Raw genomic sequence first — 26,072 nt, 5'->3', positions numbered from 1 at the left:
CTCAGTCAACCTTTAGGCTGCAGACCACAGACAGAGAAGGCAGGGCCTCCCCTTGCACAGCTTAATTACCTTTCATCTTTGCTTACAAACTGGCCAGATTTCTCTCTCACAGAAGTTTGCTAAAAATGTCAAGAAGAAGCCAACACACATTGATATTCTGAACTTTTTCAACCACTTCTAGAGGAACAGGCTTGCGAGATATCTGGTCTCACTACCAAGGTTGTTGCAGGCAATAGCTGGCTAAATGTTTCACCATATACATCATAAGAAGGATCACCAACTTCCCAGACTGCAGTCTCTTCATTCCTGCTGCCCAACTCTCAACACCTGCCCAGCAAGCCAAGATCGCTTTTTTTTTTTTTTTCCGTCTTTTCTAGGGCTGCAACCGCAGCATATGGAGGTTCCCAGGCTAGGGGTCTTATCAGAGCTGTAGCCACTGGCCTACACCAGAGCCACAGCAACTCGGGATCTGAGCCACATCTGCGACCTACACCACAGCTCATGGCAATACCCTAACCCACTGAGCGAGGCCAGGGATCGAACCTGCAACCTCATGGTTCCTAGTCAGATTTGTTAACCACTGAGCCACGAAGGGAACTCCCCAAGATCGAATATTGTTAGGGGTTTTACAGCAGTTTTATTACCAGTTCCAATTTCATATTTCAAAAGGATTCAGATCTCAGCTACTCTAATATATCAGGAACTGAAATAGGGTACAGGCTCTGAAGTCAGACAGCCTGGTTGCAATCCTGACTCTATAATTTACTACTGCATGCCCTTGGACATGTAACTTAAATGCTCTTAGCCTCAGTTTCTTCATCTGCGAAACAGAGGTGGTAATCAGATTACCCTCCTCATGGGGTTATTGTGAGCATTAAATGAGTTGATATTATGTAAAGCTGTCTATGCCAGGCATGTGATAAGCTCTCAATAAATGTTTCTCATTATTATTAAACCCCTTGTTGTTCTGAGCATTGTGCTAGTTATTGGAAAGGTCATGGGTAACAGGCTATACACATTGTCCCAGTCTCATGAGGTTTACAGTATAGAAGCAAACCTACCAACATACAATTACACAGATAATCATTTGTATTGCAAGAACAATAAATGCTACAAAGACGTTCTACTTTGTTTCCATCCTTCTTGGCACACTGTTTGAAAGATTTGCTGAGGGGAACTAATAAACGCAGAAACAGCATTTGTAACATCCAGCATGGAACGAAAAACCTAAAAAAAGTCAACTCTGCTCACTCGTTCCACCTTATATTGCTTTAAAGTAGCTGGCATTGCATTATAACATCTGTAGAGAGGCAAGATATTACCGTAATTAAGAATAGTCTCAGCTGGAGTTCCCATGGTGGCTCAGCAGAAACAAAGCTGGCCGGCATCCATGACGATGCAGGTTTGATCCCTGGCCTCGCTCAGTGGGTTAAGGATCCGGCATGAGCTGTGGTGTAGGTTGCAGATGTGGCTCGGATCCGGGGCTACTGTGGCTGTGGCACAGACCAGCAGCTATAGCTCTGATTTGACCCCTAGCCTGGGAACCTCCATATGGCACAGGTGCAGACCTAAAAGAACCAAAAAAAGAAAAAAGAAAGAAAGAAAGAAACAGCCTCAGCAATCAGACTGCCTGAGTTAAAACTCAAGTTCTACCACGGGCCAGCTTTGTAACCTTGGCTACTTTCCATATCTCTCTGTGCTTTGGCTCCTCATCTGTAAAATGGATGTGGTAACAGTTCCACCATGTTATTGGGAGGGTTAACTAATTTAGTTGCTATCTATAAGTTAATTAAAACAGTGCTTAACATATAGTAGTCACTCAATAAATAGCAGCTCTTATTATTATGTCATTTGAACTTCTCAACAGCCCTATAGGTAGGGTAGTTATTGCAAACTTTTTACAGATAAGGAAAGAGAATCAAGAAATAAGCCAATAATTCACAAAACTGGAATGTGAAACCAGATCTCCTGGCTCCGTATCAGTGGTGAAGTGGTGATTTCCCCTACTGAAAAGCGTCTCAATCAGTTAAAAAAAAAAAAAAAAAAAAAAAGCTTGTCTTTGAAAACTCAGTACATAAAATGTGTAAGTTAAAGTCTTTTGTGAAGAGGGGCAGTATTGTGACATACAACTGAGTAACATAGTAAAATACAACTTTTGAAAAACCAAAGGTTTTATTTTAAAAGACAAATGAGTAGCAAATCAGCTGACTTAAAATAAGAGGGGTTAAGAATACTTCTCTGCATGATTAAATCTCAAAAGGTTTGGTTAGAGTAACATAGTTTGCATCGGGTTAAAGCAAAAGATCACATTAGCAATTGCACAAGCTTACATTCAGTACTTTACCCACAGAGCAACATTAGTAAGTCAATTTTAGAGTCTGATCAAACTGTTACTGTAAGATAAAAGAAGCAGGACATTTAGCGGTCAAGATTTTCCACGCAATACACACAAAACTCCTATATTTATTCTATCACCAGCACTTACCTAGAATTTTTTTAAACTGGGGTGAAATATACATAGCATTAAATTTAGCATCAAAAGGAGTTCCTCTGTGGCTCAGCAGGTTAAGTATCCAGCATTGTCACTGCAGTGGCTCCAGTCACTGCTGTGCCTTAGGTTCGATTCCTGGCCTGGGAACTTACACATGCTGTGAATGCAGCTAAAAAAAAAAAAAAAAAAAATAGCGTCTTAATCATCTTAAGTGTTTGGTTTTAATTCCTTTTTTGTCTTTTTAGGGCCACACCTGAGCCATATGGAGGGTCCCGGGCTAGGTAGGGGTCAAATCAGAGCTGTAGCTGCTGGCCTACACCACAACCACAGCAACACGGGATCCAAGCCGAGTCTGCCACCAATGCCACAGATCACAGCAACATCAGATCCATAACCCACTGCGCAAGGCCAAGGATCAAACCTGTGTCCTCACGGATGCTAGTCAGATTCGTGTCTGCTGAGTCACAACAGGAACTCCTTAATCATCTTAAGTGTTTAGTTCAGTGGCATTGAGTGCATTCGTATTGCTGCACAACCATCACCATCATTCACTTCCAGAACTCTTTCATCTTGTAAAGCTGAAATTGTGTACCCATTAAACAGTAGCACCCCATTCCTCCCTCAAAATTACAACTTCTAAATCAATAAATTTCCTATTCAGGATCACTTTTCTTTCGACTGTTTTTTTTATGCTTTTTTTTTTTTTTTTTTTTTTTTTTGTCCTTCTTTTCTAGGGCAGCACCCGCAGCATGTGGAGGTTCCCAGGCTAGGGGTCTAATCGGAGCCTAAGCCACCAGCTACAGCCACAGCCACAGCAATGCCAGACCCAAGCCACATCTGCGACCTACACCACAGCTCATGGCAACGCCGGATCCTTCACCCACTGAGCAAGGCCAGGGATCGAACCTGCAACCTCATGGTTCCTAGTTGGATTCGTTAACCACTGAGCCATGATGGGAACTCCTATTTTGTTTTTGTAAACAAACTTTATTACAATTTAAAGGCTTTTCAAGAATTCAAATATGATACAGCTTATTCTAATCAGAAAGTCATATTTAGTCACTTCCAATGTTTGGAGACTACCCTCCATCTAATGCTATGCTGTTGTTTTTATGGCCCCACGATAATCCTGATTTTAGAAAGTCAAACAACAGAAGACAGCTATTTGTAACTCTAGCCCAGATGACAAGGGCAGAGTTTCTAGAACTCACTCTGGGAACAGTTTGCCCCTTGCTATCAGCCTCATTTCCATTGAAACAGGATAAAAGAGGGGAACTTCCTACATACACAAAGCCCAGTGACTATCTGGTCAGTCTGGGAGAACGTGCTGGTCACTCCAGCCTATATTCCATAATTATGCCTTCAAACATGTTCACCACAAGAAGCAGAGTACTCTAGCTGCTATCAGAGCCCTCAAAGAGACTTCATAACATCCAGTTCAACAGATAACAAGTCACAAAGAGACACCATTCTTTGCAAATGACAATAAATTTTTCATCTCAGGCTTTTGATGTGAAAAGACATATATTTAGAAGGAAAAGCTTTTATTACAGCTAATCACAAAAAAGGGGGCTTTTTTAAAAGGAAAAATTTATCAGGAGTTTCTTCAGTCAAACGGTGTGATCTGGGGCTTTATTTCTGGAGATGGTGTGTCTCTGAGGACAATGGAAACTGCTGCAACATCATCCGATTGCTCCCTCCCGGTCAACACAAGCAGCCCCTTACAAATGGGCTCCAGCCGGCCATGAAGGTGGGGATGAAAATTGTCAATCGCCTCACATTTATTTGACCTCATATGGTCCTCATGGGTTTCATTTCTTCAGTCTGAGCTTTGTAGATTCTGCTGTTCTGCTTGCTAATGACATTAAGGAGTGTCCTGTCTCATCTATGAGCAGTTGCCATTTTTAACAAAAGCTAAAAAAAAAATTGGAAGCTCCAAATTCACTAAATATACAGATGCAAAGGATTCCTGCAGAACAAACTATTTGTACTAAATCTGATTTTTAAAAGAACTGATGGAGAAATATCCGTGTGTGTGTGTGCGCGCTCATGCAAACCCATCATGATAAAAAGCAGATATATACTATGAAGGGAAAAAATTTAGCTGTGTTCCGCACTTTAGAAAATCAACTTTCTCCCTGTAATTATATTAATATTCTGTCAAGGGTGGTGTCTATATAGTTCAGCCCTGTTTATTGATTACACATCCAGCACTTCAACTCCGGTACCCTTCTTAAGGAGACTGGGTCAGTGTCAGGGTAGCCTGACCAGCTTGCCTCTCAGGTGAAGCTGGCCTCCTCAAGTCCTGGCCACAGTTATTTTTTCCTGCCTGCTGGCTTCAAAGACTCAGTGAAAATAAAAACATCAAAAGCATCTCAGTTTGGGCAACACTCCTCGTGAAAATGTTCACTTTAATGACACTGTAATGTCGAGCCCCTCGGTGTGCCATTTTATTGTGAGACTTAATCAAAAGCAAAAAAGAAATAAAGATGTCTGGCTTGGGTGCAGGTGCTTCTTTGCTGGAGTGCTGTCCTGGGAAAGGGAGAGTGGTCCACAATAGAGGCTTATGCACAAAAGCTGAGCTGCCCAGGGTCTGCACATGTGTTTTTGTGTGAGTCCAAAGGTCTGCATGTGTGCTTTGTAGAGACCCATATATATGGACCCCTGGATTAAAACAAACAAAAAAAAATACACAAACACACACACACACACACACACACACACACACACACATACATACATACATACAGAGGGAGAGAATGAATGTGTCAGGGAGCCCTGGAGTTACATGCATGCAGTAGTATGTATGTACGTCCATGCATGTATGGAGGAGTGGGGAGTGTTTGTATGAGTGATTGGTCTGTATGGATGTGGTATACATGTGTGGTGTGTGTGTACTTTGTCGAGGTATGTGTATGTGGTATGTGTGTATGTTCATGGGGAGTATGCATGCACTGTGTGTGTGCATTTGGAGGGTATGATGTGCAACTGCATATATGTGTTTGTGTGCACTGTGTGGTATGTGTGTGTGTGGTGTATGTCCATTCATCTGATGTGGGTGTATTTGCATGTGGTATATGTGCAGGCATATGGTAGTGTGTGTGCATGTTGTGGGTGTGTAAACACATCAATGTATACTCACGTACATGCATATGTACATATGATAGCAGAGTCCTCTATAGACCCTGGGAATCATGTGTTCTTTCTATAGAAATGTCTTCTATTTGTGGGCACATTTGGCCAATTGGGCTGCCCGTGGCCCTATATATCATTAGGGACCAACCACTGTTATTCAAAGAAAAGACAAAACATTTAACCTAGTGCCAAGCTCACAGTGGTCACTCAGTTTGGTAAATGTTTTTGAAGAAGGGGGAAAAGAGGGGGAAAAAAAAATCTCGAAATTAGGATTTTTTTTACCTTGGCATTGATATTAGGATTTAAGGGATGATACTAAGAAATCATACCTCTTCCTTGATGGGTTCTGAACCCATTGAGGATATAGACCTAAATCAGCAGACCTGAAATGATCAGCTTTATTTCCAAAAAGGCTGCCCTGGAGAACTTGCTTTGACCTCTGACAGAACTGACTTGACAGCAAGAACCCTGATTTCCCTCCAAAGGGTTGAGCCTCTCTGCTGAGTTTATGGTGCAGAGGGGCTGGACTTTCACACATCATGACCTTCTTCCCAGGCAGGGAAGGGGATGGAAAAAAGGACAGAGGCTTTCTCCCCAAGTCTGCCCTTCTTCCACAAGGCAGAAGTTCCTACTTTACCCAAGATTTAAAATTAAAAAAAAAAAAAAGGTGAAAGAAAATGAATTCCTTATGATCCAAAGATTTTTCTCTCTTAACCACCAGCCTTCAGCATCCAGGTCCAAGGAGTATGAGGAGAGTGCGGAGCCCCCATGGGGGCGGAGATCAGTGGTTAACCAGGATACCCTCATGTATCCCATACATCATAGTCCTCCACCATCTGGTCTTTTTCCATGTTTATCTCTGTTTTTCTCCAAATCCTTTTCTTCCAGCAAACCCAGACCTACATACCCATAGGAATTCCCATCTTTCTACTCTTACACTAATGTCACATTTAGGTAAGTTAACCTTATGAGAATTCAGCCTTATGCAATCTTCCCACCACCCCAGTCATTCTTCCACTCCATGAGTGGCACATGAGATATACATAGATTGTGTCTCCTTTTGAGCAAGGTTCATGCCACTGCTGACTATTCCCCCTTCTCAAACTGAACACCAGTACCTCAACTTTGTTCCCCAATATTTAACATGCTTTCATATCAGCTTAGCTTGGGCATCAAAAATGTAGATGCATTCATTTCTCCATCCTTGAGCTCACTTAGGCTTGTTCTCAGGAAACCGAGATACAGCTTAGAGACACCAGAGAGCCAACCACAGAGGCAAAGGACCACTCCTTGTCCCATACCAACCTTCAGTTGTCACACATCCCCAAGCGTTTTGACTCTAGTCCTTAAAGTAATGTTATTTTTTGTTCAACACCATCCCAAACACAAGCCAACTATAGAAATTTGAGAGGTGGCAGAGACTCTGTAGACCAAAGAAGTGGGAATCTGTGCTAACTGCCGGAAAAAGTGACCGGGCTGAGCTAGAAGACAGAAGGTGCACGCACACCACAGAATCAAGACAAGAACCTACACTCTGGTATATTTAAGGGAGTTTTAAGAGTACAATCTAACTTTCCATGAATTTATGTTCATATACCCCTCTATTAAGTGCAATTCCTGCATAAAACATGACACTGCTATGCCTAATCCAAGTGCCCAACCCAATACCCTCTTTGTTTCAATGCACAGTTGCAGTCCCTCCTACTCCTTACTGCGGCTTCTGACCACTGAGCCCTCAGTGATGGCTCCCTTCTCTGGACTCACTGGATACCTGTATCATTCTCCTGGAACAAACTTGTATCATTACCCATCAGGTTATGGGTGATGTGTATATACACAGCCAATCTGTCTGATGGGTTTATAACCCCTGGAAGACAGAGACCTTAGCTCTTAGTCTTTGCATTTCTAGCATCCAGCCAGAGTAAACTCTGGGTAAACATGTAAGATGGCAATGAATGAATTAAAAATATGGTTCTTTGGAAGGATCCCAAAGTCAAGGTGCCAAGAAAAATGTTTGCACATTCTGTCCACCTAGAAATGCCTGTTCATCCTTTATGATCCAAATCAAATGCCAGCTCCTCTTCACTGTAGATGAGACAGAGACAAACACAGGATTTGCAGTCAGCCAGAGAGGGATTCAAATATTTTCTGCACCACAACTGGGCTGAGTAATTTTGAGTAACAAGTGTTCTGAAGCCTTGATTTCTACTTCTGTTAAAAGGAAACAGTGATATCTACTTTAGAAGGCCCAAATAAAACTGTATAACATATGCAAAGTGTTTAGAACAAGGCATACATGGAATAAATGGTAATTATTAATATTCTCCCCATGTTCTCCTCTGTGCTCCCATCCCACTTTGTATGTGTTGCTGTCACAGCCCTTTTACACTACATTGTGAATATTTGTGTCCAACATCTGTCTCCTCCACTAACAGGCTGGGAGCTCTTTGAGGACAGGGATTATTCCACTTTTATGAACACTTATTTATGGCCAGGCTCTGTGCTAGGCCCTGTATGTATACTATCTCATTTAAACCTCACAACACACAAGAAAAGCCCCATCTTCATCTTTAAAGATGAAGAATTTAATCCCCACTACAACTGACTATTATCCCCATTTTAAACATGAGAAAACTGGCCTTTAGAAGGTTTTTAAAAACTTGCACACAAGTTCACATGGGTACAAGTAATGCAGGTGGCCTCTGTACCCATGTCACTCCAACTCCAGGTCCATATCCTTAATCACTTCACTATGTTGGAACCAAGGATATCTTAGCCATCCTTGCATCAAACCTCTAAAACTTAGTAGCATGTAAGTGGAATAAACATTTACAAAGTAATTATTTAGTAAATAAAGGGATTCCGAGTTTATATAAACGAATAACTATGTTCGAACTTGAGGTGATCCTATATCTAGAACATTGCCTGAGACGTGAAAGCAATGGCCTAAGTAACTTTCAGAAAAAATGCCTCTAAATTTACTGGCTCCTGTTTCATTGGAGGTATACATTTAGTATATAATGGAAAATCATTGTTTATATCCCAAAGAGATTCTCCCATAGGTCCTGAGGGAGGATGCTCATTGCAACACTATATGTAGAAGGAGGAAACTGGAGTATCATCACTGGGAGAGTAGAAAGGCAGCATGTGATAGAAGTTCACCCTGAGGTACAGCCACCATAAGAATGGATCATAAATGGACAAGCAACATGGATTCTTCTTAAAGGCAAAGTGTTGAGTGAAAGAAGACACAAATTGAGACTCATAGCTGTGCTTACACAATATCATTTATGTAATTAAAAACTGCATATACACATAGCCTAGCACTCATTCTGGTGGTGTAGCTGGTAATTAAGAGCATAATTTAAGACCTCAACTGCCTAGGCTCAAATTCAAAACTTTTTGCTTAGTAGCTGAGTGATCTTAGGCAAGTTACTTATCCTCTCTGTACCTCACTTCTTTCTTCTACTAAATGGGGATAATAAAGGTTCTTAACTCATACAGTGTTATGAAAATTAAATAATAACATGTAAAGGGCTTAGAGTAGAACCTGGAACATAGTACTTCTATATAAGTATTATTTATTATTATTTTTTAACACATGCAAACAAGAAGTACACATGAAACACATCAGAATTACTGTCTAGGAGTTCCCGTCGTGGCGCAGTGGTTAACGAATCTGACTAGGAACCATGAGGTTGCGGGTTCGATCCCTGCCCTTGCTCAGTGGGTTAAGGATCCGGCATTGCCGTGAGCTGTGGTGTAGGTTGCAGACGCGGCTCGGATCTCGTGTTGCTGTGGCTCTGGCATAGGCTGGCGGCTACAGCTCCGATTAGACCCCTAGCCTGGGAAAACTCCATATGCCGCGGGAGCGGCCCAAGAAATAGCAAAAGACAAAAAAAAAAAAAAAAAAAAAATACTGTCTATAGGGGATGAAATGAGGATGGGATAAAAAGGAATAAATTCAGACAAACAAAAGGAGCTTTTTGGGGAGAGAGGGGCCACATCCAGAGCATGTGGAAATTTCCCAGCCACCCATATAGTGACTCAAAATTCTTAACTGCTAAGTCACCAGAGAACTCCCAAGAGGAGCCTTGTATGAAGCAGTGATGCTAATTTACCTTGTATTCAGAAGTATGATTAATTTAATCCTCTTCAATTTACATTAAAAAAAATACAAGAATTTACTAACCAAGCCATTACTAACCATTTGCCCTATTGAGTTGGTAAGTGATTAACGCAGGTCACATTTGTGGTAAGTCAACTGTTCAAAGTTCAAAACACTCTGAAATTAAGATCAACATACACTTAAGATATGACTACAGGGAGTTCCCATCATGGCTCAGTGGTTAACAAACCCAACTAGCATCCATGAGGATGCAGGTTCAATCAGTGGGTGAAGGATCCTGCAGTGCTGTGGCTGTGGTATAGGGTTGCGGCTACAGCTCCGATTTGACCCTTAGCCTGGGAACCTCTATATGCCAAGGATGTGGCCCTAAAAAGGCAAAAGACAAAAACAAACAAACAAAAAAGATATGACTACAGCTAAGCCCAGTCCATCCCAATACCCATTCTGAGCCAACAAAACCACTGGGTAATAAATAAATGAGCATTTGTTAAGTGCCTACTATGTGAAGGACACAAAATTGGCTATAAAGAAGCAAAAGAAAGTCATTAATGTAAACTTTTAAAATATAAAATATTGTTTAAGGACAAGTTGAGCAGTACCAACTATAGCTGTTGAAAGCCCTTTTAAACTACTAGCAGCTAAGTACTAGGAAAAGAAAATCCTCACAGGAAAGTTGGAAAACAGACTTAACCCCATCAGCAGCTTGAATAACTTCTAATGGATCTTCTTATTAAGAAAGGCCTCAGAAATGTCAGTGTCCAATGAACAGAAAGGATAAAGAAAATGTGGGATATACATAACAATGGAATATCATTCAGCCATAAAAGAGACTCTAGGGAGTTCCCACTGTGGCACAGTGGGTTTAAGGATCCAGCATTGCCACAGCTGCTGTAGGTCGCAGCTGATGCTTGGATTCAATCCCTGACCGGGGAACTTCCATATGCTGTGGATGGATGTGGCCTGAAAAAGAAGAGACTCTTGTTATTTGCAACAACATGGATAGAGGGCATTACGCTAAGTGAAGTAAGTCAGCCAAAGAAAAACAAATACCGTGTGATCTCATATGTGGAGTCCTTAAAAAAAAAAAAAAAAAAAAAAAACTGAGCTCATAGAGTCAGAGAACAGATTGATAGTTCCCAGAGGCAGGAACTGGGGCAGCGGCAGCAGGGGAGGGGTAGGTGAAATAGGTGAAGAAAGTCAAAAGTTACAGACCTCCAGCTACAAAATAAATAAGTCATGGGGATATAACATACAGCACAGTGACTACAGTTAATAATGCTGGATTGTATATACTAAAGCTGCTAAAAAGGCAGATCTTAAAAATTCTCACCACAAGAAAAAAATTATAGCTATCTATGGTGATGAATGTTAACTAGACTTATTGTAGCAATCATTTCACAATATATGCAAATATCAAATCATGTTGTATACCTAAAACTAATATAATATGTCAATTACACCTCAATTTAAAATTTTAATAAAATAATTTTTAAAGAGATTTTTAAGACACAAATTAGCCAAGAACTACACAGAAAGGAAAGACTCATGTAACAAAATAATTTCAACTGACCTTAGTCTTCAGATTAACTAACATCTCCTGATATCTGATATGACAGTTAAGATGGGTTCATTCCTTAAGACATGAGCCAGCAAGGCACTATGGACAGCAGATCAACAGGACGAAATTATTATTCCAGAGACTGAGGAGAGAGGGAGTTTTTTACACCAATTTCTTTTGAATCTTATCAAGTCATTAATAATTACTAAACTATCAGTAATAAGATGCAAATGCAAAGTGATAGGATTATGCTGTGGGTATAGAGTTCTAATTTTTAAAATGCATGCTTTAGTACAAACATCAAATATACATACGTGTGATTCCTACACTACCACAGATGATCCAAAAATCTAGTACAAAGAGAAGTCTAATTAGTATATCACTACTCTCAACATGATTCTTAGTAATTCTAGCCTGCCATGGTCCAAAATAATGCAGAAGTTTAGAAATGAGTAACCTGTGCACACTGACACTATCTACGTCTCCTTTAATGACGAAAATGTGAAATCAAAGCTTTGACTTGGCCGCCCTGTGTTGGAAACCAACAGACTTGGTTGTTTTTCCTTCCTTATTTTGATAGGATACCTTTTTTTTTTTTTAGGGCCACACCAGCGGCATACGGAAGTTCCCAGGCTAGGGGTCGAATTGAAGTTACAGCTTCAGGCTTACACCACAGCCACAGCAATGCAGGATCTGAGCCGCATCTACAACCTATACCACAGATCACAGCAATGCCAAATCCCTGACCCACTGAGCGAGGCCCGGGACTGAACCCGCATCCTCATGAATACTAGTTGGCTTCATTACCGCTGCACCACAACGGGAACTTCAGTATATTTTAAAATAAGTTCTTGTGAGGAATTCATATTCCTTTTGGTCCTTGACTTTGTCTCCTAAAATGTTCAGATCCCCTTAAAACCATGTCTTTCAATCACTGTATCAATGATGAAATAATTATTAGGATTAGATTTTGCTTCAAGTGACCAAGAGCTCACAAAACAGTGGCTTTGAAAAAAATAGAGTGTATTCTCTCTCTCCAATAAGCATCAGAAGTCCAGTGCTGAGCTGGTAGCTTTATAGTCATAAAGGACCTAAACTTCTCTATCCTTTAACAAAGCCCACACTTTGGAACCCAGATGACTATTCCTCACAGTTCCAGCAATCACATCATATTATAAACAACAGAGAAGGCCGGGGGGGGGGGGGGGGTGGAGCACATATCTCTCTCTAAGAAAACACATTGGGAGAAGGGAAGAATTGGGAGGGTGGGAATAACATACACACACTACTGTATAAAACAAATGATTAACAAGAACCTACTGCATAGCACAAGAAAATCTACTTGATAGTTACAAATAACCTACATGGGAAAAAAATACATATTTATATATATAACTGAACCACTTTGCTGTATACCTGAAACTAATACATTTTAAATCAACTATACTCCAATAAAATGAAATTTTAAAAAAATTTAAAAACACATATATGTACATAAACACATACATATATGTTAATGTAGGTGTGCACATGTCATTTTTTAAAAATTATGTCTACTGCTTGGCATTTCAGTTCCTTAATTTCATAGTGTTCCAGTCATCCATCTCCTTTGCAAGAGTGAATTGGTTTCTTAATATCCTTCTATGAGTTTATTGCATTTTATTTGCCGCTATTGAAACCCTGACTCATTCTCTCTTGGGCTGGGTTGGAATATAAATGAAAAATATTAAATATCAACAGGAAAAATGAAGGGAAAAAAAAAGAAAACATGGTAGATAGCACACCCCACTTCCCTCATGGCTCACTGTCCATGGCCACAACTCCTGCAAAAGAGACTGGAAAATGAAGTCATTATTCCAAGGAGCCATGGGCCATCTAACAATGAGGGATTCTTTACAACAGGAGAAAAGAAGAAAGGATTTTGGAGGATAATCAGCAAACAGCCACACAATTCCCAAGTAAAACAATAATTTTTATGTCTATGTGTTCATTTGCCAACTTGGGGAACCATTTTGGTATATCATACGTTTTTTCCAAATGCTACTTTTTCCATTGTTAGGAGAATAAAAAAGGTAAATAATATTGGATATTTCTTGTATTCAAGAGCTATCGGGCATTGTATTGGTAATTTCACATTTGTTATCTCATTCAATGCTCACAATAAGGCATTATCCTGATTTGCCGAAATTAAGATTCACAGCATTGATATGTGAAATGGGAGCATGTAAGCTGACAGCCCCTCCTAGTTTTCTCCCCTATGAAATGTATTTAACTAAATTCTTTTTCTCCTTAGAATCTATAAACACCCCCTACACAACTCTCCACATGACCAAGACCTTTTTTCTGAAGCACTATTAAATACATCAGGATTCTGCTGTTCATCTATGAAAAGGTTACCAACATTTGCAATGTAGAACATAAGTTCTCAAATGTTTCAATCTTTGTTTTAAGTCACAAATTCAAATTCTTCATACCCCCCACTATTAACCAGATGTTTTATTTTAGCACATACTACTCAGAAGTACCACGTAATTTTATCACTGGCTCCAGTACCACAGAACATTGGAAGGGATTTGCTCGGCTTCCATCCCAGAAAAATGCCCAACTTCCAGGACATGCATCAGCAATCCTTCCTTCCTCTCCACTCGAGTATTTAACATCTATAACACTGGAAATTTCAAGGCAATTGAAATTCATAATTGTAACAGAAGATATTTATTGCATGTTTCACATGTGCCAATGATGAGGCAATGATCTATGAGATACAGTGGATTGCTGTAATTATTCTTATCCCCATTAGAAAGGCTTATTATTAGAAAGGCTTCTTATTACCTTAGAAAGGCTAGTAACATGCCCCAGTTCTCATAATTAATATGCAGAAGAGCTGGGACTTGAACTTGCTTCTCTTTGACCAATACCTCATATTCTAAACCTGCCTACAAGGAACCAGGTACCAGCTAAGGTGTGGACATAAGAGCAGGTGTGCCAGCATCAGGTCTGTCCTCAAGGAATTACAGTCCAGTGGGGTAAATGTCACCATGCCTTCAACTGCACTGCATTGTGACAAGTTCTAGGACTGCCTGAGACCCAGTGTTATTGGTGCCAACCCAGAGGAGTAGCTAATCCCACATTCAGAATGTAAGACCTTGCACTGTCTCCTTCCTTTTATGTGTTCAGTATCTCTCTACCTGGGGACTAGAGTCTCATACATCTTTGTTTCCTTAGTCCCTAACACAATTCCTGACACATAATAAGTGCTCATGAAGTGGCCCACACTATGGAACCAGCTCTGTACCACCCAGAGTGAAGAGTGGGTACCCTGACAAATAAGGCAATTCAGGACTAAATCTACACTTTGAAGCTGAGATTGTCTAGCCCAGATTTACACCAATTTCATTTTTCACCTAGTGGTATTAGAAGACACGTAAACTAGGTGGACAGGAAAATCCCAGAGTGAGCAGCAGCTGGACTATTTCCAATCCCTGGGGAAGCTTCTGGCAAAGTGAGAAGGTCATGTGACTGAGGAAGCAGCCACAAGGCAGAAGGTTTCTGACAAGTACAGAGACTTGGAGTGCTCAGGACTAAAGTTGTTTTCTTTTCCCAAAACGCCTATCAACTGCCTAAAAAATCCTCCCTTCAGTAACAAAGATGAGGATATTATGCAATGACCCAAGTGGACATTTGAGAGAACTGGAGGACAGGTCACTTCAGTAGCAAACTGGAACAGAAATAGCTAAAGCAAAAGAAATACAATTGACCAACTGATGAAGTCACAGCACTTTAAGACTGCACAATGAGCAATTTCAGACAGAGAAACTGAGAATTCTCTGCAGCTGCAATGTCAACTCAAATACAAAGGGAAAAAAAAGACCAAACATGAACCTGTTTAAATCAGCATGGAAAGCAGGTGTGGAACATGAAAGAAAATTAGCATAGCCCAGAGAAAATACATGGTGACCAGTGTGGAAATAACACCAATCAAATGAGAACAACCAAATCCTGTTTATTCAGAGCTTGCTAAATAAAGCAAGGTAGTCAGCTACTATCACTTACATTCGGCAGACCCAAAGGCAGACAAAAGAGTGGGAAAGCTTCACAGTGGAAAAAAGAAGGTGGCTTCAGGGATGCCCTAATTGGTGACTGGCCTGGGGAAGCTATAAGCAGGCTGGCCAGAAAAGAAACCTCCTGTGTGGCTGATGATGGGTATGCATTTGGCTTTCTCTAGTTGGTCCTAAGTTGAAAGTATGGACAAAAATTAGGAAAGCAGCCAGTGATTAAGCTTGGCCATTTGGGGCTAATTGTTGCAGAGGTTATTCTTTGGCTTTCTGGACTACTTGCTAGAGATAGTGCTCTGACTTCCTGCAAGTCTGACCTAAAGCTAGCAGGCTGGTTTCCTGGGCTGGTTATTGTTGACAATGGGTTGGTTTCCTGGGCTGATTGCTGCAGACTGTGGATCAGCGTTCTATTTTTATATATGGTCTGGCCTTTGTCTGTTTGTATATTCCATCTCTCACTGAGGAAACACAATTTAGAAAAATCCAGTGCAATTCTGATGTCAATGTACTGTGAGCAGGCTCAGGTCCACCTGCCACTTTCTGGCTGTGGGATTTGCATCAAGTTGCTTGACTTTCTTCACCCTCAGTTTCCTCATCTGCAAAGTGGAGAAGTTGCTTAAATGTCTGATGAGGATTAAATGAAACAGGGCACATAAAGTGCTTAGCACAGTGCCTGGAACATGGAGACCAGCCAAATGAGGTTAGCTGCCACTAATATTATGAATAGTGTCATTGTCTTTTTTTACCTAAACTAATCCAGGAATTTAGTCAGATAAAGGGGATGAAATTCCAAAGGACATCATTCTAGGAAAACCCTATGGAAAAGCTTAATAGGATGTAAATAACATATATATTGTGTGTTCTATATGATAATAAAAAAGATTAACTGGGAAAAGGATATGAATCCCCTCACCCTCAGAGAAAAATACCACCAGAGAGTTGCCTTTAATAGCTTATGTCTGCTATCTTATGATTGGTTCTAATCTGCCTGAGAGTAAATTTACTCCAGAAAGAGTCACATGGCAACAATATGAAAAAAAAAAAACAAAAGTACAGGGGAGGTTAAAACAGTCTGCAAACTTGCAGAGAAGAAAACAAAAGAACCCAAGATACTAAGAATCTCATGACATCTCCTATTTTACAGACAAGAAGACTTAGGCAGAAAGAGTTTAGTAACATGATGGTCATAATCAGAATCAAGAGGACGCTTAGCAGCTAAGTGGAAATTTATAGAAAAGAAAAAGAAAAAAGAAAGGCCTGGATAGTTCTATTAAGAACACGCCACAGAAAAAAAAAAAAAAAGAGTTCCTGTTGTGGCGCAGCAGAAATGAATCCAACTAGGAACCATGAGGTTGCAGGTTCAATCCCTGGCCTCGCTCAGCAGGTTAAAGATCCAGTGTTGCCATGAGCTGTGGTGTAGGTCACAGACATGGCCCAGATCCTGTGTTGCTGTGGCTCTGGTGTAAGCCAATGGCTACAGCTCCAATTAGACCCCTAGTCTGGGAACCTCCATATGCCCGAGGTGTGGCCCTAAAAAGACACCAAAAAAACCACACACCACAGGAGCCTTCATGGCTCAGTGGTTAACGAACCCAACTAGGAACCATGAGGATGTGGGTTCGATCCCTGGCCTCACTCAGTGGGTTAAGGGTCCAGCGTTGCCATGAGCTGTGGTGTAGGTCACAGATGCAGCTCAGAACCAGCATTGCTGTGGCTCTGGCATAGGCCGGCAGCTGTAGCTCCAATGCGACCCCCAGCCTGGGAACTTCCACATGCTGTGAGTGCAATCCTAAAAAAAAAGAACACACCAAGGAACAGAGGTTTAATTAGGTACACATGAACTGAGAATGTGGAGCAAAAAAGTTTATAACCACCAAGTTGTCTTTTCAAAATTTTCCCATATTATGAAATGCCAGCATCTTCCATTTTTCTACTTAAGGAATCATTGTTTTTAGTTATACTTGCTTCCCACATTTTGAATTAAGTTTCTCTGAAGTGTTACTTTCTTATGGGGAGAAAATGCCTGAAAGAAACAAATTAATCTTTTTTTCACCTGAAGCTAAACTTCCCCTCTCTCTCAGCCTTGGCCTCCAAGATCCCAACGACTTCCTCTAAGCAGCCAACACCAGAGCAGGCTTTGGTTCAAAGAGGCTGAGTTTATATTGTAGGAAAAGAAGAGGAGAAGCCACTAAAAATATTTGGTTGATTTAACGAGGCAGTTTGTACCTTCTAGAATGTACAAGTTGTTAATAAATTGCATTTCTTCCCTTTTTATAGAGTACATTCCTAGTGTGGTGTTTTGGTTTATGTTTTATGATAGGTGCTATAGTTTCAGTGTTTGAATATGGGTTTCATTAATCCTTAATTTGTGCCTCCACCAGAAGGGACTGAGTCTTCTAGACTTTGTGCACAGTGCCCTCTCCTGGATGAAGTGACGTCTCCTCTCCTTATTTGCAAAGCTGATAAAGGAAATGGATGTTTAAAGACAAGGGAGACCCTGCATAGTGGAGATTGCTGCTGTCTCCTGGGGACGCGAAGAAAGGGGCTCAAGGTGGTCAGCAAGACCCAGGCCAGTCCTGTCCAGTGAAAGATGAGAGCCCCAGACTTCTATGGCTATAACGAAAAAAAGAAAAGAGATGCCAAGGAGAGGATATGATCGCTGTCTGGATCCAGAAGTCTAAACACCTGACAATGAGTTGGATGGATGAATTTAATCTCACTTCAGACTAGTGCAGGGACTCAGAACCTTGATGGGCTTAAAGAAAAAAATGTCACATACTTAGTGCTTAGAATGACTCCTGGAAATTAGATCTTGTTCATCTACTAAATTGGTTTAGTTCCATCAAAGTAACTGAGTTAGATTGCATTTAAGGGATGCTTTTTGAAGTGTTAGTCTAGAACTTGAGGAAATATTGGCTTCTCTAAATACATATATATAGAAGGGATGTGGGATCATTGGTGCTGTTCACCGATATTTCTGGTTCTCTTTCTGGGCTAGGATGAGGACTATACTTTTTATACCTCCATGAAGTTAGATGTGACCATGTGGCTTGCTATGGTAAATCAAGTGTGAGTGAAACCTAAGCCGCAAAGAATTGGTATAAGGAGTTCCCATCATAGCTCGGCGGAAACAAATCTGATTAGCATCCATGAGGATGCAGGTTCCATCCCTGGCCTTGCTCAGTGGGTTAAGGATTTGGTGTTGCCATGAGCTGTGGTGTTGCTCGTAGATGTAGCTCAGATCCTGCATTGCTATGGCTGTGGTATAGGCCAGAGGCTACAGCTCTGATTTGACCTGTAGCCTGGGACCCTCCATAGGCCTCAAGTGAGGCCCTTAAAAAAAAAAAAAAAAAAAAAAAAAAGAATTGTTATAAGGTTCGCCACTTTTCCTTCTCCTTTCCACCATAGGGTAGGCAAACTACAGCCTATGGACCAAATCTAGCCCACTGTCAATTTTTATAAGTTTTCCCAGAAGACAGTCGTGCCCATCCATTTACATAGAGTCAATGGTTGTTTGCATGCTACAACAGCAGAGTTGAATGGCTGCAGGAGAGGCCACATGGCCCACAAAACCAATATATTTACCACCCAGCCCTTAACAGAAGAAGTTTCCAAACCCATGCTATCAACGGTGGGGGGTCCCTGAAAGAAAACATCGTAGAGCACAGCTCATGCTGGACAAGATGGACATGTCGTATGAGATGAAATAAACCCTCACTGTTTTAAACCACTGAGATTTTGAAGTGGTTTTGCCATCCCAGCATGACCAACCTCATCTTGACTGATACACAGGATTAAAAAAAAAAAAAAGGGAGTTCCCATCGTGGAGCAGCGGAAACGAATCCGACTAGGAACCATGAGGTTGCGGGTTCGATCCCTGCCCCTGCTCAGTGGGTTAAGGATCCGGTGTTGCTGGGAGCTGTGGTGTAGGTCGCAGACACGGCTGGGATCCCAAGTTGCTGTGGCTCTGGTGTAGGCCGGCGGCTACAGCTCCGATTCAACCCCTAGCCTGGGAACCTCCATATGCTGCGAGAGCGGCCCAAGAAATGCCAAAAAGACAAAAAAAAAAAGATCTCTAACAAAAATAGAAAAGGAGAATGTACACCCAGAATCTAAAACACCTTGAAAGAAGCTCTCCAAATATTAATGACAGAAAATATGCAAATTCAATGTCATTGACATTATTCTTTTAACCAGGTGGGGAATAAGCATGATCCCCACATGCAAATGAGGCTGTTATCAGGTAAGCCAGACAAGTGTGATATTTTCCCCCTAAAATCAAAATGAATTAATTTCTGTATCTAAGGAGGGCCAGCCAGCTCTAATCAGACACTGGTTTATTTTATGAGAGGAGTGAAGAGGCTCATTACAGCAAATTCCAGGCATGTTGATAAATTCCCAAACTTGGACTCATAAAACCCACGAACACACTTCCCATTGCCTTCCACGCTTCTGAATCATTGAGCCAGAGGCAGCCGCCTGATTTGTGACCTTCAGCCGACCGCCATCCCTCATAGATCATTTCTGCCTAATAGAGCCTTAAAATTGTCATCATTTTCTTTACTTCAACATTTGAAAGAAATGCTAAAGATTGATCCGATCCACCACTGCGTTGGCTATTTTGCAACTTCTCCCAGCTGGTTAAGAAGGAAGTCATTGTAAATAAATGCAGCTTTCCTGGATGTTTTAAATGGTAGCAATCACAACAAATTTCAGTAACACAGAGAAGAAGGAGGGGAAAGAAAGAGACGATGGGGGGGAAAAAATGGTCCACAGGCAATGCATATAACCCCTAGGGAACCAGAGGAGAGCTCTTCGCTGTTCCCTCTGATTGAAAGTTGTAGCCACTTAGCAGTCAGGAGCTTGGAGGGAAAAAAAAGCTCCTTCCTGTTCCCTGCCCATGTTCTTCATAAACCCTGAGGTCACATCTGGCTAAATCTAATAGCCCCTCTCTGCCCCTAGGCAGGATCCTAAGCACTAAAAAGGCACGGATCCTTGTTGATCTTTGCTGACCAACTAGCAATTTAGAAGTTGTTCCACTGGACTCTGGTCCCACTGGTGGTTAAAAGAGAGCAGGTCCCCCATAAGGTCACTGCAGATAAATATGGAGATTCCATCAGAAAGGCAACAAATGAAGCAAGTCAGAAAGAGAAAGACAAATACCATATGACATCACTTATATCTAGAATCTAATATATGGCACAAATAAACCTTTCCACAGAAAAGAAACTCATGGACTTGGAGAACAGACTTGCGGTTGCCAAGGGGGAAGAGGAGGGAGTGGGATGGACTGGGAATCTGGGGTTAACTGATGCAAACTATTGCCTTTGGAATGGATAAGCAATGAGATCCTGCTATATAGCACTGGGAACTATATCTAGTCACTTATGATGGAGCATGACGGAAGATAATGTGAGAAAAAGAATGTATATATGTATGTGTGACTGGGTCACTTTGCTACATATATACAGTAGAAAAGTGACAGAACACTGTAAAGCATAATGGGAAAATAAAAATCATTTTAAAAAAGAGAAAGGAAGAAAGGCATCTGTGGACCTAGGAATCAATTCATCTGAAACTAGGAGTGGAACAGAGGGGAGTGGGGCAGGAGTGACGCAGAGTCTCAGAGAGCAGCCTCTGTGCATTCTATAAAGCAGATCCATACCCCTGATTCTATGGATTTGTGCTGCTCACCACTGCTTCATCCAAATTTGGCTCAGAACAGAAATTCTTCTAACTAATCCAGAACTCCACACTCCCTCAGGCTGTGACAAGTGTTCTCTACAGGCCCAAAAAGTAAGCAGAAAGAAAGGAAGGGTTTTTTTTTTTTCCTTTTGCCCTTAGTGCCAGCCTTCTTTCTCTGCGAACCTGATCCTTCCAATCTATTCCAGGACAATATCTAGAAATGAGCTTCCCAACAACCTGGAGAGCAGGTAGGAGCCACAGAAGGGACATAGAGCTGGGGGCCTCAGTTGGGGGTGGTTGAACTGAGTCTGGCATTTGAGTTTTGTCAGTTGCCTATGGTTGCTTTGTTACATTTACAGATAACTTTAACTAGGGCAGATGCTGAACACACTGGAAAAACAAAAGTTCAAAATGCCCTCACTAAATTAAAGGTGAGACCTAAAGCCACCAGCAAATGAAGGTCAATAGAGGGCCCCTACTGCATCTTAGACTAAGGGAAAAATAATAAAACTACCCAATACAAACAGCATTTGAAAGTGCTGGCCATGAGTGCATATGGCAGAAGAATATCCAAAGGTCTTAGTGGACAAGCTCATTGGGCCAGCAATATAATAGAAATGTTAAACCAGTATATAACAGAAATAATCTTCATAGAGTTATACATTCTTTTACTCAACAAACGTTACTGAATGCCTACTATGTGCCATGCATTTGTGCCAGGATCTAGAGCAAGAATCAGCAAACTTGAGTCCACAGCCAGATCTGGCCTACCACCTGTTTTTGCATGGCCCTTGAGATGAGAATTATTTTCACACTTCCATAATGTAAAACATAAAAAAGAGTACTAGCCTTTCAGAGACGAGAGCTGTTCAAAGAATAGGGGACATTGTCTCTTGGCCTACAATGCCTAAAATATTTGCTATCTGGCTCTTTTCAGAATAAAGAAAAAAAAAAAAAGGTTTGCTGATCCCTAATCTAGGGGTACAAAGTTGAATAAGAAATAACCCCTGCCCTCAAAGAACTCCCAGTTTGGCATGAATTCAATAATCAATATCATAGCACTTTGTCCTTTCCTGGCTTCATAACTTAGAAACAAGATAGAAAATTTGAAGAAAGCTCATGGAACGTTATAAAGATTAATAAAAGAATGGGAAGAAGAATTTATGAGAAAAGTTTAAAGGAACTTGGATTATTTATTCTCAAGGAAAGGAGACTATGGGGAGACTTAAGAATAGTCTTCAAATATTTGAGGGGATATTATCAAGCAAAAGGCTTTTCCATTGTGGACATAAAGATTAATAGAATGTAGGCTAAAAATTTTTATTATAGAGATGGAAGGATTTCCTGGAAAGCTTTTAAACTTCTACAATGAATTGAGAAATCCATTTTCTTTAATCCTCTAAAACTAGTGTCTTTTCTCATCTGTCTCGGAGCTGTTAAGTGTTGTTTGAGTGTTGTCTGAGCTAAACGTAGAGGTGGACTAAATGCCCTGTGTCCAAACCAGCTCTCTGATTCTTCCATTCAGAAGTTGGGGCTTTTCAGAAGAAGAAAGTCTTTTTCCCCCTTCTGGATCTCAATTTCCCTCTCTTATAAAATGAGTGCCCTACATGCTCTGATTTCCTAGGCCAAAACTTTGAAATGGTTCAGCAGCCAGGGAAAGCTAAGGAGCTGCACCAATTTCATCTCCTGAGAAAGGAGGCAATAAATGCTGTTTCATTCTTGATGTGAACAGAGAAATTTAAACTCAATATCCATTTTCATTCAAAGATAACTACTAGTTAGAAAAAAAGTAGACTATACTTACTAGAGGGGAGAGAAAAACAAAGAAAACTTGAATAAATGACCAAAGATGGTAAAAGCATAAAAGAGGAAACGTCAAGGAGACATACACAAAGAAAGACATAAAATAAGAAGACAGTGGTAAGAACTGACATTCCACAGTCACAGGCCATGTGATGGGGTGATAGGCTCCTCTTTAGAAGAGGTACTCTTAGATTAGATCCAAATTCAAAACTCTACTCCATACTGTTTACCAGAGAGCTACTGAAAACCAAATGGCCCAATACCATAAAAACATAAAGGGTTTAACTATGGAATTTGGCTCATGACATGAATGCTGACATCTTTAGGGATGAAATGTACTGATGACTGCAACTGACCAGGGAATTCATCAAAAAAAAAAAAAAAAAGACAGACTGATGCTTAGATAGAGGGATGGATGGACAGATAGGTAAAAAAGCAAATATAGGAAAACATTAAATGTAGAAGCTAGCAGGTAGACACAGGGATGCTTTACTCAACAATTCTGTATATTTGAATTTTTTAAATAACAATTTGGGGAAAACATAAACAATTAGCCACAAATAAACCAAACAAGTACAAAGAGTAAGATTCCATTTCTTTTATGAACTCCATCAATGCATAAAGAAAAAGAAAGCTTTAAAAAATGATATTTGAAGTAGGCAGAATCTGAGTTATTTGTCTTTCTTTGCCCTGCTCTTTTTATGATTTTGATAATAATTCCAAGGCCCACAACATAAGGTCAACTTCTTTTACTGTGCTCTGTGCCTCTGTCCAAATGTGACCATCCCTCGCTTTTTAGGGGAGATCATAAAGAAGCACAGTTTAAAGACAGTTTTTAGGAACTGGTGATATTAGAGGCTTCTTTGTTTATGCTGATTTATGTCTAGAACTCTCCATCAGGAGAAGGACATTGGTCTTAGAATCAGATAGAGTGATTTCATCCCAGTTTCATCACATTGTAGCCATGGTCATATGAATTAAACACTGGCCTTTGGTCAAAGAGAAATGTAACACTGGATATGTTACACGCTGCTCAATATGACATAACTACATCTCCACTCAGATCTCTAATAAGCATATTAACATGTTAAAACCAGCACTCCTGATTCTTCAGCTCAAATCTATTTCTTATGGTTTCCCCCATCACAAATGGGGAAGTTTCTCAGACCAAGATCTTCGGAGCCATCTTTCCCCTCTCTTTCTCTCGTCCTGCATACATGATGCAAATCCTATTGGCTCAATCCTCAAAAGATACCCAGAATCAGATGGATCTGACCACCTCTAATGCAACCTCTCTAGTGCCAACCACTATTGTTTCTTTGCTGGATCATTGCAACAGCCTTTGAATAAGTTTCCTAGTTAAACCTCAGGCCCTGTGGTTTAGCCTCAACACAGGGCCTAACCGATCTCTTAATATTATGTCTAATCATGTCATTTCTCTGCTCAAAACTCTTCAGTGGCTCCCCACCGCAATCAGAGTAAAACCCAAAGTCCTTCAGTGGCTTACCAGGTCTCTGACCACTATCTCTGAAACCCCACCTTTCCCCTTTCCCTGCTGCTCCCTCAGGTGCAGCCACACTGGCTTTCTTGCCATTCCCTGAACTTGTCAAGCACACACCAATCAACCGATCCCATAGCGTTTGCTGTTCTCTTTGCCTGGAACTCTCCCTGGTATCCACATGATTCACTCTCTTCCATCCTTCATGGCTGTGCAAAAATACCCACCTTGCTCACTGACCCTCCCTGCCCGGCCGTGTGACATGGCAACACCTCCGCCCTCCCTATTACGCTTATTCTGCTTTATCCTTTTCCACAGCACTTGTCTTTCTCCAGCATATTACATATCTACTTGTTTCCTGTGGTCTGCAGTTCCTGCCCTTCATACATAAGCTCCAAGAGGCCAAGAGACTGTTTCAGTCATTTCTGTATGCTCAGAACTACAACAGATCATGGCACTTATTTTCTCCTCAATAAATATTTGTCGAAGGAATACAAACGTACTTTGAAAATTATAAAGCCCTAAATACATGTGGTGGGGCATTACTACTATTTACATGGAGAGGCCAAAGAAGAGCCTTCTTTTAAAAATCCCCAGTTCAGAGTTCCCGTTGTGGCTCAGTGGAAACCAATCTGACAAGTACCCACGAGGACGCAGGTTCAATCCCTGGCCTCGGGGGAGCTGTGGTGTAGGTCGCAGACGTGGCTCGGATCCCGCGTTGCTGGGGCTGTGGCGTAGGCCGGGGCTACAGCTCCGATCGGACCCCTAGCCTGGGAACCTCCATATGCCGCGGGTGCGGCCCACAAAAAATAAAAATAAAAATAAAGAAAGAAAATCAATAAAAATCCCCAGTTCATTTTTCTCCTCAACGTACGCTCTTGGCTGCCAATAGGGAGAGTCTTCCTGTCACTTAGAGAATACACACTGCCAAACTTGGTCTAGGGACACCCAGGGGTGTGACTCAAAACAGTTACCAACCTGCTCCACAGAAACCCATCAGAATGGACGCAATGAACAACGTCACCAGCAAAGTTCCTTAACAATTCCAGGGGGATAAAAAAGGAATGCGGGTAACAAAGTCTAACCTTTTTTTCTGTTGTGCTCAGTCTGGTTTCACTTGCTCCCAGCAGGCCACATGCAGAGGACGTGCCCCCGGCGCTTCGGGCCAGAGTTCCCCGCGTGTAAGGGCCAAGCCAACGCCTCAGCTCAGGGGCTCCCTCCCTGCGCAGAAGCGCTGCTCCCCACACTCAATCCAAGATGGCTGCCGCGGCCCGTGAGCAAAGGCGCCTGTACGGAGATCTGGAGCCTGAGAAGCACTCCGCCCCGCCCCCAGAGACTCCACCCCGCCCCCAGAGACTCCGCCCCGCCTCAGAGACTCCGCCCCCTTCCCCACTGCCTGCCCAGGACTCTGCTGGGCAGCCTGCCTGGCCTCAGTCTTTAGGGAGAGACCTGTGCTGGACATCGTGAGCTCCTGCATCTCCATTCCTAGATCAAAGAATACAGCTCTGCTTTGCTTCTGAACCAAACTCATTTTCATCCTACAGGCTTGAGTGACTTTGAGGAGGAGGGCCCTTCTTGGGGACTGAATCAGAAGGGTTGGAAACACTAGTGTTGCCAGGTTAAGTAGACTCTTACATGAAATCAAACAACGCAAGTAATACCAGCTGAAACTAACATGGTCCAGAGGAATACCGGCCTGGAGAAACTTAAGATCAATG

General features: G+C 41.5%; 1 long non-coding RNA gene across 12 annotated transcripts in view; it reads right to left on the bottom strand.

Annotated features, from left to right (window-relative positions):
• Window positions 1-25,603, bottom strand: part of LOC102160458 (uncharacterized) — a 579,515-nt gene extending 553,912 nt beyond the window's left edge. For all 12 annotated transcript variants that reach the window (XR_014804287.1, XR_014804286.1, XR_014804291.1 and 9 more), the window contains exon 1: window positions 25,440-25,603. This is a non-coding gene — a long non-coding RNA (uncharacterized LOC102160458). The remainder of the gene's footprint in view (window positions 1-25,439) is intronic.
• Between the last annotated feature and the right edge of the window lie 469 nt (window positions 25,604-26,072).

Source organism: Sus scrofa, chromosome 5 (genome assembly GCF_054392235.1).
Source record: "Sus scrofa isolate SSC_HxYL_T2T_F1_AM1 chromosome 5, Sscrofa_HxYL_maternal_Yorkshire_Landrace_v2.0, whole genome shotgun sequence".
NCBI classification, from domain to species: Eukaryota; Metazoa; Chordata; class Mammalia; order Artiodactyla; family Suidae; genus Sus; species Sus scrofa.
The sequence above is the reverse complement of the archived record's forward strand: the minus strand, read 5'-3'. Positions and strand labels throughout refer to the sequence as shown.